The 12,399-nt window shown below is 40.8% G+C and overlaps 1 protein-coding gene across 1 annotated transcript in view; it reads right to left on the reverse strand.

The window, feature by feature from the left end:
- Window positions 1-12,399, reverse strand: part of PRLR (prolactin receptor) — an 88,917-nt gene that overhangs the window by 57,641 nt on the left and 18,877 nt on the right. The window contains exon 2 of the mRNA XM_066569147.1: window positions 9,743-9,833. The gene's annotated coding sequence lies outside the window, so the exon portion shown is untranslated. The remainder of the gene's footprint in view (window positions 1-9,742; window positions 9,834-12,399) is intronic.

Raw genomic sequence — 12,399 nt, forward strand, 5'->3', positions numbered from 1 at the left:
CCTTCCAGCAGACCAAGTTACTCAAAGCCCCATCCAACCTGACCTTGAACACTGCCAGGGATGGAGCATCCACAGCTTCTCTGGGCAACCTGTGCCAGTGTTTCATCGTCCTCACAGCAAAGAATTTCTTTCCATATGTAATCTAAAGCAACACTCTCTCAGTTTGAAGCCATTCTTCCTTATCGTGTCACTACAAACCCTTATGAAAAGTCCCTCTCCAGTTTTCTTACAGCCCCTTAAGGTACTGAGAGGCACTATCAGGTTCACTCCAGAGCCTTTTCTCCCAGTTGAAAAACTCCAATTCTTTCAGCTTGTCTTCATGAGAGTGGTTCTCCATCCCCCTAAACATCTTGATGGCCTCCTCTGGGCTCACTCCAGCCCGTCCCTGTCCCTCCTGTGCTGGGAGCCCAGGGCTGGATGCAGTGCTCCAGGTGGGTCTCAGCAGAGCAGAGCAGAGGGGCAGAATCCCCTCCCTGCCCTGCTGCCCACGGGGCTCTGGATGCAGCCCAGGACACGTTTGGCTCTCTGGGCTGTGAGTGCCATGGCTGGGCCACGTGCAGCCTCTCACCCACAGCACCCCCAAGCCCTTCTGGGCAGGGCTGCTCTGGGCTGTTCATGCCCAGCCTGTGTTTGTGCATGGCATTTCCCCAATCTGGGTGTAGGACCCAGCACTTGACCTTGTCCTGCACCTGGATTGCTGCACTGGTTCATGAGGTTTGCACAGTCCCACCTCTCCAGCTTGTCCAGTCCCTCTGGATGGCTCCCTTCCCTCCAGAGGGGACCACACCACACAGCTCGGTGTCATCAGTGAACCTGCTGAGGGTGCCATCGATACCTCTGTCCCTGTCACCAACAAAGATGTTGAACAGTGCTCGTCCCCACACTGACCCCTGAGGGACACCACTTGTCACTGGTTTCCATTCGGATATTGAGCAGTTGATCCTGCCAGCTCCTTATCCACTGAATGGTCCATCCATCAAATCCATGTTCTGGTAGGATACAAGGATGTTGTGGGGAACAGTGTCAAATGCTTTCCACAACTCCAGGCAGAGGATATTGTGCCAGTCACTCTTCCCTTATCCACCAGCATCATAAACCCATTGTAGAAGACCACCAAATTTGTCAGGTTGATTTGCCCTTACTGAAGCCTTGCTGGCTGTCACAAATCCCCTCTGTATTATCCATGTGCTTTAGCACAACTTCCAGGAGAATCAGCTCCATGATCTTGCTGGACACTGAGGTGAGACTGGCCAGCCTGTAGTTTCCAGGTTCTTCCTTTTTCCCCCCCCTCTGCGTTATGTTTCTCTTTTTTTACAAGCAGTAGGAACTTTACAGAACTGCTACTACTTCTCAAATATAGTGGCTAATGGCTTAGACACTTCATCTGCCAGTTCCCTCAGGACCCACATACACATCTCATCAGGCCCCATGGACCTGGTCACCTTCAGGTTTCCTTAAACCTGATCTCCTATGGCAGATGTTTCTTCATTCTCCCTGTCCCCGCCTTTGCCTTTTGGAGCCTGGGTGGTGTGGCTGGAACACTTGCTCATGATTCAGGCAAAAAAGGTGGTGAGCACTATGATAAGATTATGTCAAATCTGACTGTCAGTTTAGAGGAACAATTTAGAGGCAGCGGTCAACAGGTACTTTGAATTGGTTTAGAAAGGGTATTTAAAGATTATGAAAGATGCTTTGATCCTAATTGACACAAGCAAAATCAAAGACTTTGTACTTCAAAGTGAGAAGTTATTTCATCACTGTAGAATGGGGTGAGTTGAGTTAGACAATGAGAGATGATGATCAAATTCCTCTGATTCTTACTTATATGAGGGGAAGAGGAACAAAGAGAAAATTGCAGAAAAACTCAGAGACTAGTATACCTCTAATTAGAGGTATTCCTATGGAAATGAAGACAGACATCTTCACCACATTCAGGAGGTCTTCTAAATTTAAATCTTTCAGGAATCTTACAAAATCCAGAATAGAAAAAATTACCTTTGCCCATATATTCAAATCTCATGAACAGTGACAGTGAATTTGAAAAAGCAAGTATATTTTCATCCTTAGAAGCATTACAAAAAGGTGGGTCTGTTTTAAATTTCATTTAAAATATCTGGTAGACTTGAAGCAGCCATTACCAATCTAGTCTCACTGCTCTATCTTTAGCAGTTGACATAATCTTAAACTGGATCTGAGTGAGAAGGGAATTCTTTTGAACTACACACATTTATGTAACGCTTATTTAATAAGATTTAACATGAGAAGCATAGTTTATAAACTTTAAAAATTTATATAACCTCCAAAATTTGTCTTCCTTAGAGATACATTTTGATTTTATTCCTGTGTAGCAGAAAAATTAGGTGTTTTCTAACTATAGTGAAAAAAGATTTATCAACCTATACATGTAGACTGAAAAGAATGACTCAAGTAAGACTTTTTTTTCTCCCATCCCTATCTAGCCTTGGCTGACTTGCGGAACACTGGAACAGAACATTGTTCTGGAATCAATAGTACTGACTTGCAATGGCAGGCAGCATGAAGGAAGAATTACATCAGGGATATTCTCTAAGACTAGGTCAAGACTGCTGATGGAGAGCAGCATAATTATTTACTAAGTAACGACAGTGGGATTTTAAAACTTTGCCCTTTTTAAATGTGGAACAAATACAGTTCTAATGCATTAAAGCAGAATAAATATTAGAAAATCCTCTGTAAAAATTAAGTCAACAGATAGCTCTGATCACCCAAAAGACCAAGTATATTATTTCAATTTACTTAAGAGAATAATTCCACTATGTTATGATGACAAGTACATTCCTTTGAAAGGCCAGAACATTTTAAATGTAAGCTGGTGTTAGACCACATTTTTCTTGAAATATCATTATGAATTATTCATCATTCATTAACCATGTCACAGTCATGTATATGTCAATTGAGTTGAAAGACAGAACCAGAATTTTTCAAACCTATGTATTTTTGAGAGACTGCAACAGTTAATGGCTTAAACATTGCTAAATTCATTGAAGGACTTTTTCCCACTACTGCAGACTGCAAAGAAGGAGCTGTTCATCTGCAACCACTGATGACCACTGAAGCCCATCCTTCCCACATCCATTAATTGGAATTGGGACTTGATATAAGATAAAGGGGGTATACTACTGTCCAATCAGCCCAGGCCTGAGGAGAAGAATGTGTCCAGAATGATACTGGAATAGAGACTGGGATTCTGATGGCTGTGATGTGCAAGGTAACTACCCTGGGTGCAGAGGGCAGCACAGCCCATCTCAAGCTACAGCTGGACGTTCAATGAGATACAGAAATGCAAACCCCTGAGGTGAGCCCTGTCTCTTTGTCCTCACTCAAGGGAATTCAATTGTGACAACTCTCCTGTCAGGAAGTGCCGGACACTGCAGCCTGAAGGCATTAATCTCTGCTGATGGACCATGACGGACTCAACTGTACTGACATCACAGGTGCTGTAACATCTTAGGTGTCAAAAACACCCTGAGTGTCCCCATGATCCACAAAATTACATCATTGTATGTGAAACTCCTCACCCCAGAGGTGGGCATTCTCCCCTGAACCCAAACTGGTAAACCCAGTAGATTTTGTGTTCTGTGGATTTTTCTCAAGATTACTCCCACCAGCCAACAAATACAGTCTGTAATCATCACTTTGACAAGATTGTGACCAACAGATATGGAAATTCCAAACACCAAGACTCATCACAAGGCCTTCAAGTGGTGAGATCTTCTATTCTTATCCTTTCCTTTTCCTTCTCTTCCATATATGTTTAAGTGATATTTTTATGTTTTTATGTTACCATATTACTATAGATAATAATAACAAAAAGGCTACATCCCGACTTCAAATTGTAACCAAATTGTTCTAAAATAAAACACATTTATAAATTTACAAACACCAATAATTCACTCTGCCCCAAGGGATGTATTAACAAGAACCTGGGTTACTCTCCTTTGTGGGGGTGGGTCATAACAGTTTTCTCTTGTTTTATACATGTAGGTTTTTTAAAAGGCTTTATGAAGCTGAAGGAGAACCACAGTCCCTTGTGAACTCCCATAAATACATTGGTGTTTGTTTATGGCTGCTTAATGAATATGTGAAAGGGAGATCCTGGATCCTATGGTCAAGCTTTGCCGCTCTTGACTGATACACAGCAGAGAACAAGGCTGCCTACTGTGAATGCACAACTATGGGAGCTTTCTATTAACTGTGTCTAGAAGGAGCTACCATAAAAGATGCTGTGGGTAAATTCAACTGTAGGTGACTGTTTTTCTCCAAATACACCATCCTTTTGTTTCTGGAGAAAGCAAACATTGTTTAGGGTTACTGTACTATTTGCTTCTCTACAGTATGGAGAATAGGAAAGTCAGACACTGGAGGATAAAATGTACTGCAAACTCTGTCCCCTGACCCATCAAAACTTCTCCTACTACACTGCAGTCCTAGCTCTGAGCTAATACATGTTCTTTGAAAGCTTCCAGACTTCTGAGCACTCCCCTTCTACCTTCCCCCTAGCTGCAGTGTTGGGTGCCTGAGCACAGGCTCAGCTTCAGCAATGGGTAAGGGCCTAGCTTTGAAAACAGTCCTTCCAGAAAGGTCTGCCAAGAAGTGTCCAGGAGTGGGCTCTCCCATTTCTCTCTGCCATGGCTTAGAAACCAAGGCCTCATTCTGACCCCACCTGAGCTGTGCTGCTGCCATGCCTGTGCTGGGCCAGGTGCCCCACTAATCTGGACCCTGACCCTTCAGCCTGAGCTCTCAGCTTAATCCCTGGCATGCCTCATTTCTATGGATTGTCTGTCTGTCAGGACTCATGGCTGAACCTGGTCACTGTAACTAGGTATATATGGGCACCGTGGGCTGTGGCCTGGCACAAATTATGAACACACATATCTCTGGCACCACGACAAACTTTTGTCTCCACCTAGTTCCTTGCTGGGCAGCATATTTTGTGTTTGAGACTACAGCTGGGACATTTTGACTATGTGGAAGAGTGGATCAATGCTTTTATGTTATCATATTATTTATTATATGATACTTATGTTATTAAGTGGAGGGTTTCACTTCCCTCACATGCCTTGCTCCTGGACATGTGTTCCCACTTCTCCATGTGCCAGCTGAGATCCACATTGACAGACTACCTTGGCAAAGGCCTTCTATCAGGCTAACAAGTTAAATCAGCTTCAAAAGTGGTACAGCGAGCACCAAAGATGGTGCAAAAGTGGTAGTGCTCACGGGTAGGTAGGAATAAAGAGATGGAGGGAGGAATGGGTGAACAGGACCTCCCCTTTCACAAAAGCATTTGCTAGTTGCACTCAGTCACAGTGTCAAACCCAGCCAGTGACTGATCACTGTAAATTAAAACTGTGTGTTTCTCTCAGGGTTTATGAATGGAGACAGCAGAGAACACAGAAAAAGTAGCTCAGCTTCTCAAATAGAATACATAAATGTATTGGTTCTCACCAGGCTGCCTACTTAAATAAGCCATTAGCTTTGGTAGTTTAGTAAAGCAAAAGAGAAGTCTACACAGAGAAGCAAGGGAAAACAAACAGATTAATTCTCTATTTGCCATCAGCAGGTTATGTCCAGCTAAAGTCTAGGAAGCTGGCCCTCACTATGCACAGAAGTTACTCCAGAAAATAAATGATCCAGCAATTATTGTTCCCTCCTCTTCTCCTTTGCCTTAGTTTTATTTCCAAGCAGTAGAACGTCTCCTTGGTTATCTTGGTTCAGCTGTAGTGTCTGTGTTCCCTCCCAAGCTCATTGCTGTGACCAGAGTACAGACCTGTGGACGGGGGAGATGCAGCCTCAATGCTGTGGCTGGTGGTAGCCAAAACACTGCTGTGTTACCAGCACTTTTCCAGCTACCAATACAGCACTCTGAGGGCTCCTGTGGGGAAAGTTGCCCAACACAACCCTTCCTTAACTTGCCAATGCCAAAAAAAATGTCAAACAGCACTCTCCAGAAGCCAGGCAAGCTACCTGTCCCACTAAACTATTGGATATTGCTATGTTGGATGATTAATGCTTATACAGTTTTCTTTACTGGAAAAGACTATTATACAAGGGATCCAAGAGTTCTGTGGGAAGTGTGTAAACCCCAGAAGTGTTTATGTAATCACTACTCCCCCTTGAGTGCACACTGTAAATTTCCACAGTTTTCAACATGGTCAGGAATGTTACTGGATACCCCATTTAAAAAAAAATGGGGTAAGAAACTAAGATAATTATGTTAAAAGCCTATCTCCATTGTACAGATCTGGGCTATAGAAACATATATAAGATTTCTTCTTCATAACCCTCTATTTATTTTGGCAGTTAGACAGATGCATTCTCTAAGCAAAACTCCCAAAACATTTAGCAGAGGTTAACACATGGAAGAAAAGCAATAGTGCATAGAAAGGAAAGTGCAAGTTCAAGGCAATTTCCCCACTTATCAGTGTGGTAACCTGTACTGACCTGAGCAAGACGTCGACAAAACAGGGCTTTAGAAACTCAGTAACAGTTATCACTAACGTGGGTGATGGCAACTATGAAAAGACATTTGAAAGGTGTGATTATACCGCTGTCCTTTCCCCTTTCCTCAGTTTTTATCCCAAGGACTTACCCCTCACTTGCACACGTCGGTAAATGCAGGCAAGAAAGCATCAGCAACACTAGCCAGACCTGTCCTGCAGGTGTTGCCCAGCCACTGTAGCAGCAGGCAGTGCTTGAGGGAAACACAGCCTCCCCAGCTGCCACAAAGGATTTTCTTCCCACAACAGGCAGCACCCTAGCTTCAAACAGCCATAGTTCACCCTTTCATGTTCTTCCCTGGTAAGTCAAAGGCTCTAAAGTGAGAAAATCTAATACTCCTGCATACAGGAATCAGCTCTGACCACTGCTTAGACCTGCAATGAAAGTTTGTGCTGAGGCAACGAAAATAATCACACAATTCTAAAGAGCTGACACTGGTACCACAGTTCAGTCTTCAAAAAAATTTTTTTTGACTTAAAGTAGATTTGTAATATCTGTGACTTGTCATCCACAGCCTACTCTATAGATTCACCCTCACAGAGACAACAACTGGGAGCAGTTGCTGGACAAAACCACCCAAATCAGCCAAATCACCTGCTATTATGAATAGTCATACTGCATAAGCCTCTTAATTAGCTACTCAAGATTATTTTTAAAGTAGATACTTTGTCTCTGACTGTGTTGTTATTGGAAAGTGATCTGATCTCTAATTGCTTTAAGGGAAAATAATAGTCTTCCAAATTCTTCCTAAAGTTTATTCTCTGTTTTACATCTGCTTGTTTATTATTCAGATCAGAGTATTACATTTTCATTTCCTCTCTGTCCTTAGTGTTACAGCCTCCACCTGGAAGTCTTTCTGCACTCTATAACATGTTATGGAGTGATACAATACCCACTTCGCAGATGGCAGACAACTGGATGGATGGAGCTTTGAGATCCCCGCACATAGTACAGAGGATTGGAGCTTGGTGAAGTAAAAAGGTCATTTCCCACACTGACCATTCTATGACTTTATTCCTTCTTATGTTTTTTTGCTACACTAAAGATTTATTTTTGTGATATCTTCTTGTAAGAAAAGCTAATAGAAGAGTAAGAATAGAAGCTTTCTTTGCACCTGATCAAATTTTAATCCATGCTCCTTGAATGAGAACAAGTAGAACTTCACAAATTACTTTGACATCTTCACTAGAATTCTGAATAACATCATTAACACTCCTCTAATTCCACTAGAAGTAATTCAGCTACATCAGGCCAACACTCCTAGACTTGTGCTTGTCAAAGTAATTTGTCTGTGTTTCCAACTAATGAGCTGCTGGCTGAAAGAGTAATTTTTGTTATTAGTCCAATCTCAGTCATTGATTTAAACAAGTATTGAAGATTCAGATCCAACACTCATCCTTAGGAATTTCAGAGCTAACCCTCTCCTACACAAGAGCTTTCCTTTCACTGCCAGTGTTATTATATACTGAGGTAGAGTCCTAAAAATTATTTTCTAAATACCATTTCTCAATCTTGCCGTTTCAAATCTGTAAAGAAAAGGTGTTTTACTGAGAGTGGATAAGATTTACTGCACTTGTATATTGACAGGCATCAGTCAATCTAGCTCAAATAGCTTCAATATTTCATTCTGCTCAGAGCTGTTCTGAAGTCTCCCATATATTCTAAATTAGTCTGGCCAGTACAAAGCTGTCTGCATAATTTTCTTCCAACATCTCCTTTAATATAGATTTTATGTACACAACATTCTTCAGTCATCTTGTAATATCTGAGAAGAGATTTTATCATTACCTGCTCTGTTTTCTTATATCCCTTCCACACAATTATGTGATGGAGATCCCCCATTACCCAATGTTAGTAGGTGACTTGGGAGCTCACCAAATCATCTGTGGAAAGAACTCTTGTTCAAAAACACAAACATCTACTGAAATATGCATTTATAAAATGAAAAACAATGTTGAAACCCAACTCAGTGTGCTGCTGTGTGTTCCTGTGTGTTAGCAATTTGCGTCACTGTTCTAAGATCTGTAGGCAGTATATTTTGCATTAGCAGCCTGGATTTCTGTCACTGTAGCTAAAACACTCTTGGTTTTGTGGTTCTCAGATCTGGTATTGTCTTACAAAAGCTGGTTTTAGCCCAGATGTTTATCAATTCATCATTTCAGCTCCATCAAAAATCTGCAATTTTAAAAGCAAATGGTTGGTGTTTTTTAAAAAAAATGAAATATCTGATTTCTCACATATAGTTTCAAGTTATATACTCACGTTTGTTTCTTCTGTTCAAGGGACAAAATTCTCACAAAACCCACAAAGATACACACATTTACATCAAAATGAAAATGGCAAGCAAACACACACTGCTTTTTTGAGAACGGATTATTTTTAAAAAAAAAGCTTTTTTTCTGCTGATACTAGTTTATAAAGAAATACAAAGTTTTCAGATGGTCTTTCAGAATTCGTTTGTTCAGCTTCATTACACAAACCTGAGGAAAATACTTAAAAAGAAATTGCCTACATATATAGATTTAGTACTGTGTTTATGTGAAAGAAAAACAACAAACAATAAAATAACAATGTATCAAAGCCACAGGGAGCTTTAATACATTGAATAAAATTTAGTTGCAAATAATTTTTAAGTGGATTTGATCCTAAATCTGCTTCTTAACAAAGTCTAAAGTGCTTTTGCAAGAGCTTCTACTGAAGTATTTTCTTTCAACTCTGTGCTTCTTTTCATTAAGCAGAAAACAGAGTGGACACTTACTAACATTTAGGTTGTTTATTCCAATACTTAAATAATGTACCTGCCTCACAGTTTAACTCCAAACACTGGAAAATAATTTTCTTGGGATAAGGCTGCATTTAAAATTCAGTTCTAAGATTACATAAATTTTTGGTAATAGCATGATACTGAAATATTTTGTAACTCTAGGCTAATATGGATTTTATGTCAGCAGTAGCTAGCCCATGGCTAAAGCTTTTGATGGGGTACTCACAGTAGGACTTCTATCCAATAACTCCACATACCCTAGTTCTTATTATGTAAGCAAATCCCAAGTTATTGGCAATCCCAGAGTTCAAGGGCAAAAGGAAAAAATCAGAACATGCAGTACCATATGAACATTTGAGGCTAAAACATTTCATGCACTTAATCGAGTAACTCAAGATAATCTCTTTCATACAGAGAAAGGGCAGAAGTAACTGATTTTACCACGGTCTGTTCTCAGGCAGTCTCCACTGATTTCAGAAACCTTCTTTGACTCCAAATCTCCTGGCTGATGTGCAGTGTTGTGGCTTTGTCCCTGTCAATCAGCACAAAGAATATGCCAGGTCAGTTGTCAGCCTGTGCCCTGCTTCCCCCTATGGATGCCTACCAGACAGTCCTTGTCACCACCCCTGATAACTCATCTGGGGGAGAATCATGCTCAGCACTGAAAGGGTGTTCCTATCCTGGAAGCTGCTCATTGTTTCAGCAGCTCTGAGTCAGCGATAGTCTCCTCTCTGTAAACATTATTTTCATTACTCACCACTTGCTACCTACTGGTTTCTACCTAACCAGGCTTTATGTACAAAGAGCTCTAAGCCATGGTGTGACCCAATGATTACCTCCTTCCCTCCTTCATTTACTTTCATGACAATTTTTGGCCTGTTAACTCCATGTGATTTCATTTTCTCTTTCATCTTCAAGATTTAACCAGGCAGAAGGAAATGCAGTCAGTACTGCTCTCTCCAGAGATCTTTTGAGAACGCCTCTAAGAAACCTTGCAGTCTTTGGAGATTTAGTGTGTATTTTTCTGAACATAACATCATTAATGTAACTCAAAACTTCAAGAACTGTTACAAGTAGATAATGCTTTGAGATTTAAAGTGGTCCCTATAGCTTAAGAAGAAATTTTGGTTTTTTTTTCCAATTTGGATTTGTTATAGCTTAACAAAATCAAATTAAGAAACAACTGATGCAATCTAAATTTCAGCTATTTTGCATTAGATCCTGTAACATATTCTGATCCAGCAAAATTCTGAAAAAAAAAAAAAAAAAAAAAATTGGCTTGTCTGTGCTCTTACACTGAACTCAAAAGAATTACACCTACATCTAATGCTTCTGCCTGCTTGATCATGTCCAATTTTTGTGGGAGCTGAGAGGATTAGAGAATGTAATACAGAAACAACAATGTATTTTTGAAACCACTCAAGGACATGGACAAGATGAAACTTTACTAGTGCTAAGCCCCCTTAAAAGCTTGTGAAAAGCAATATTTTTCTACTAAAAAGTCTAAATATACTTAAATAAAGAAGCAAATCAGTTATTTCTCATAAACATATCCAGTGGAAAATTTTAAGAACACTAAAAATCTTCAGGATAGAATGATTTTTCATTTTATTTTTCTCTATAATTGTTTTATTGTTCTCTGTAGAACAAGATCAGCCCTCAGAGCTAGCCTGTAAGATTCACCATGATATATCTTTTTTCAAAGAACAATGCAGTTGTTTAAATATACATTCTTCTCATCAAATTTATTTTTGAATTCTGGTGAGTTGTAAAAGTGTCAGGGTATTTTTAAGCTTTAGAGATTTAGGATTATGTAAGTGAATAGTTTTCTAGCAGAAAGCATACTTGTAAATCAGCATTGTTTCAGAATATTTCCAGGGGATCTCTATCCTCAGCTTTGAGTGGACTTTTGAACAAACTGCACTTTCTCTGTACCCGTAATCTACATCTTTTGCTGGCATAGTGGTTCGCTGTATCCTGCACCTTGCCTGTGGCATTCTTCAACTAGCTACACAAAGATACAGCTGCTGTTTGACTGTAAAACCAACACAGAGAAATACAGTCTATGTATTTTTAACTTTGGCCTTCTATTTTAGGCAACATGGAAGAGAGCTTCAGTGCAAGTCATGCCACTTGATTTCAGCTGATGCATTACAGGGTAAGAGATCTGCTTTGTAAAATGCCCCAGAATGTTTGCATTAACAGATTCTCTAAAGAAAAAAAACCAAGAAAACATGACCAACTTCTTGAGGCAAATCCCTTCAGCACAGCTGGGGACCAAGGCAGCAGGGAAACAAAAGGCAGAGAGTAGCACACGCGTCATCTGCCCCACAGGCAACACTTGCTTGGCAGGCCTGTGGCTGCTGCCCTGCATTGTGTTTGTGTCCCAGCTACTGGGAAATGCTCATGTGGGCTTTGGGCCCCACCAAAGCCAGGGCTAACCCTTACGCTGCTCTGCAGCTGAGCAGGACTGCACTGCCAGATCAGCAGCCCGGCCTGCCAGCCAGGACACCTGGGCCTGGGTCTCATGGTGCTTGGAAAGACAGCCTCCCACCAAGACACAGCCTCCCACCAAGACAGCCTCCCACCAAGCTAAACATGGGAGGCTTCCCAGGGAGAAAGCAGCAGAACTGAGGAGGCCAGAGGGAGTTTTTAGTCCCCTGATGCTTTATCAAACCTGATGAAACTCTTCTTAGCATGACACTGATTTACTAAAATGTTTCTTGTTTCAGCTTAACCCACACTAGTGACAATAGTAGGAGGATGTGAATTGCAAGCAAAAGTAAATAACTAACTCATTCAAATCATGCAGCTGAAATACAGAAATGAATAAATGGCAACAAACTCCTTAATTTGTTGATTTAATCACTTAATTTTTCCCATGAGGCAGCTAATAGGGGAGCTAATGAGCTGCTAGTCATCAGTCATTGGACACTAACTGCTCCACATTCAAGAGGCTGATTAAACAATATAGGTGCTTATTTTATTCTGGAAGCACAACAGGATTGAGATTATTAGTTAGGAAAGAGATCAGACATTTTGAGCAAAGGAGAGGCAATCATTCTAGTTATACCAGTCTGAAGCTATTCTCATAAAAC

This window comes from Molothrus aeneus, chromosome Z, assembly GCF_037042795.1.
Source record: "Molothrus aeneus isolate 106 chromosome Z, BPBGC_Maene_1.0, whole genome shotgun sequence".
Classification (NCBI taxonomy): Eukaryota; Metazoa; Chordata; class Aves; order Passeriformes; family Icteridae; genus Molothrus; species Molothrus aeneus.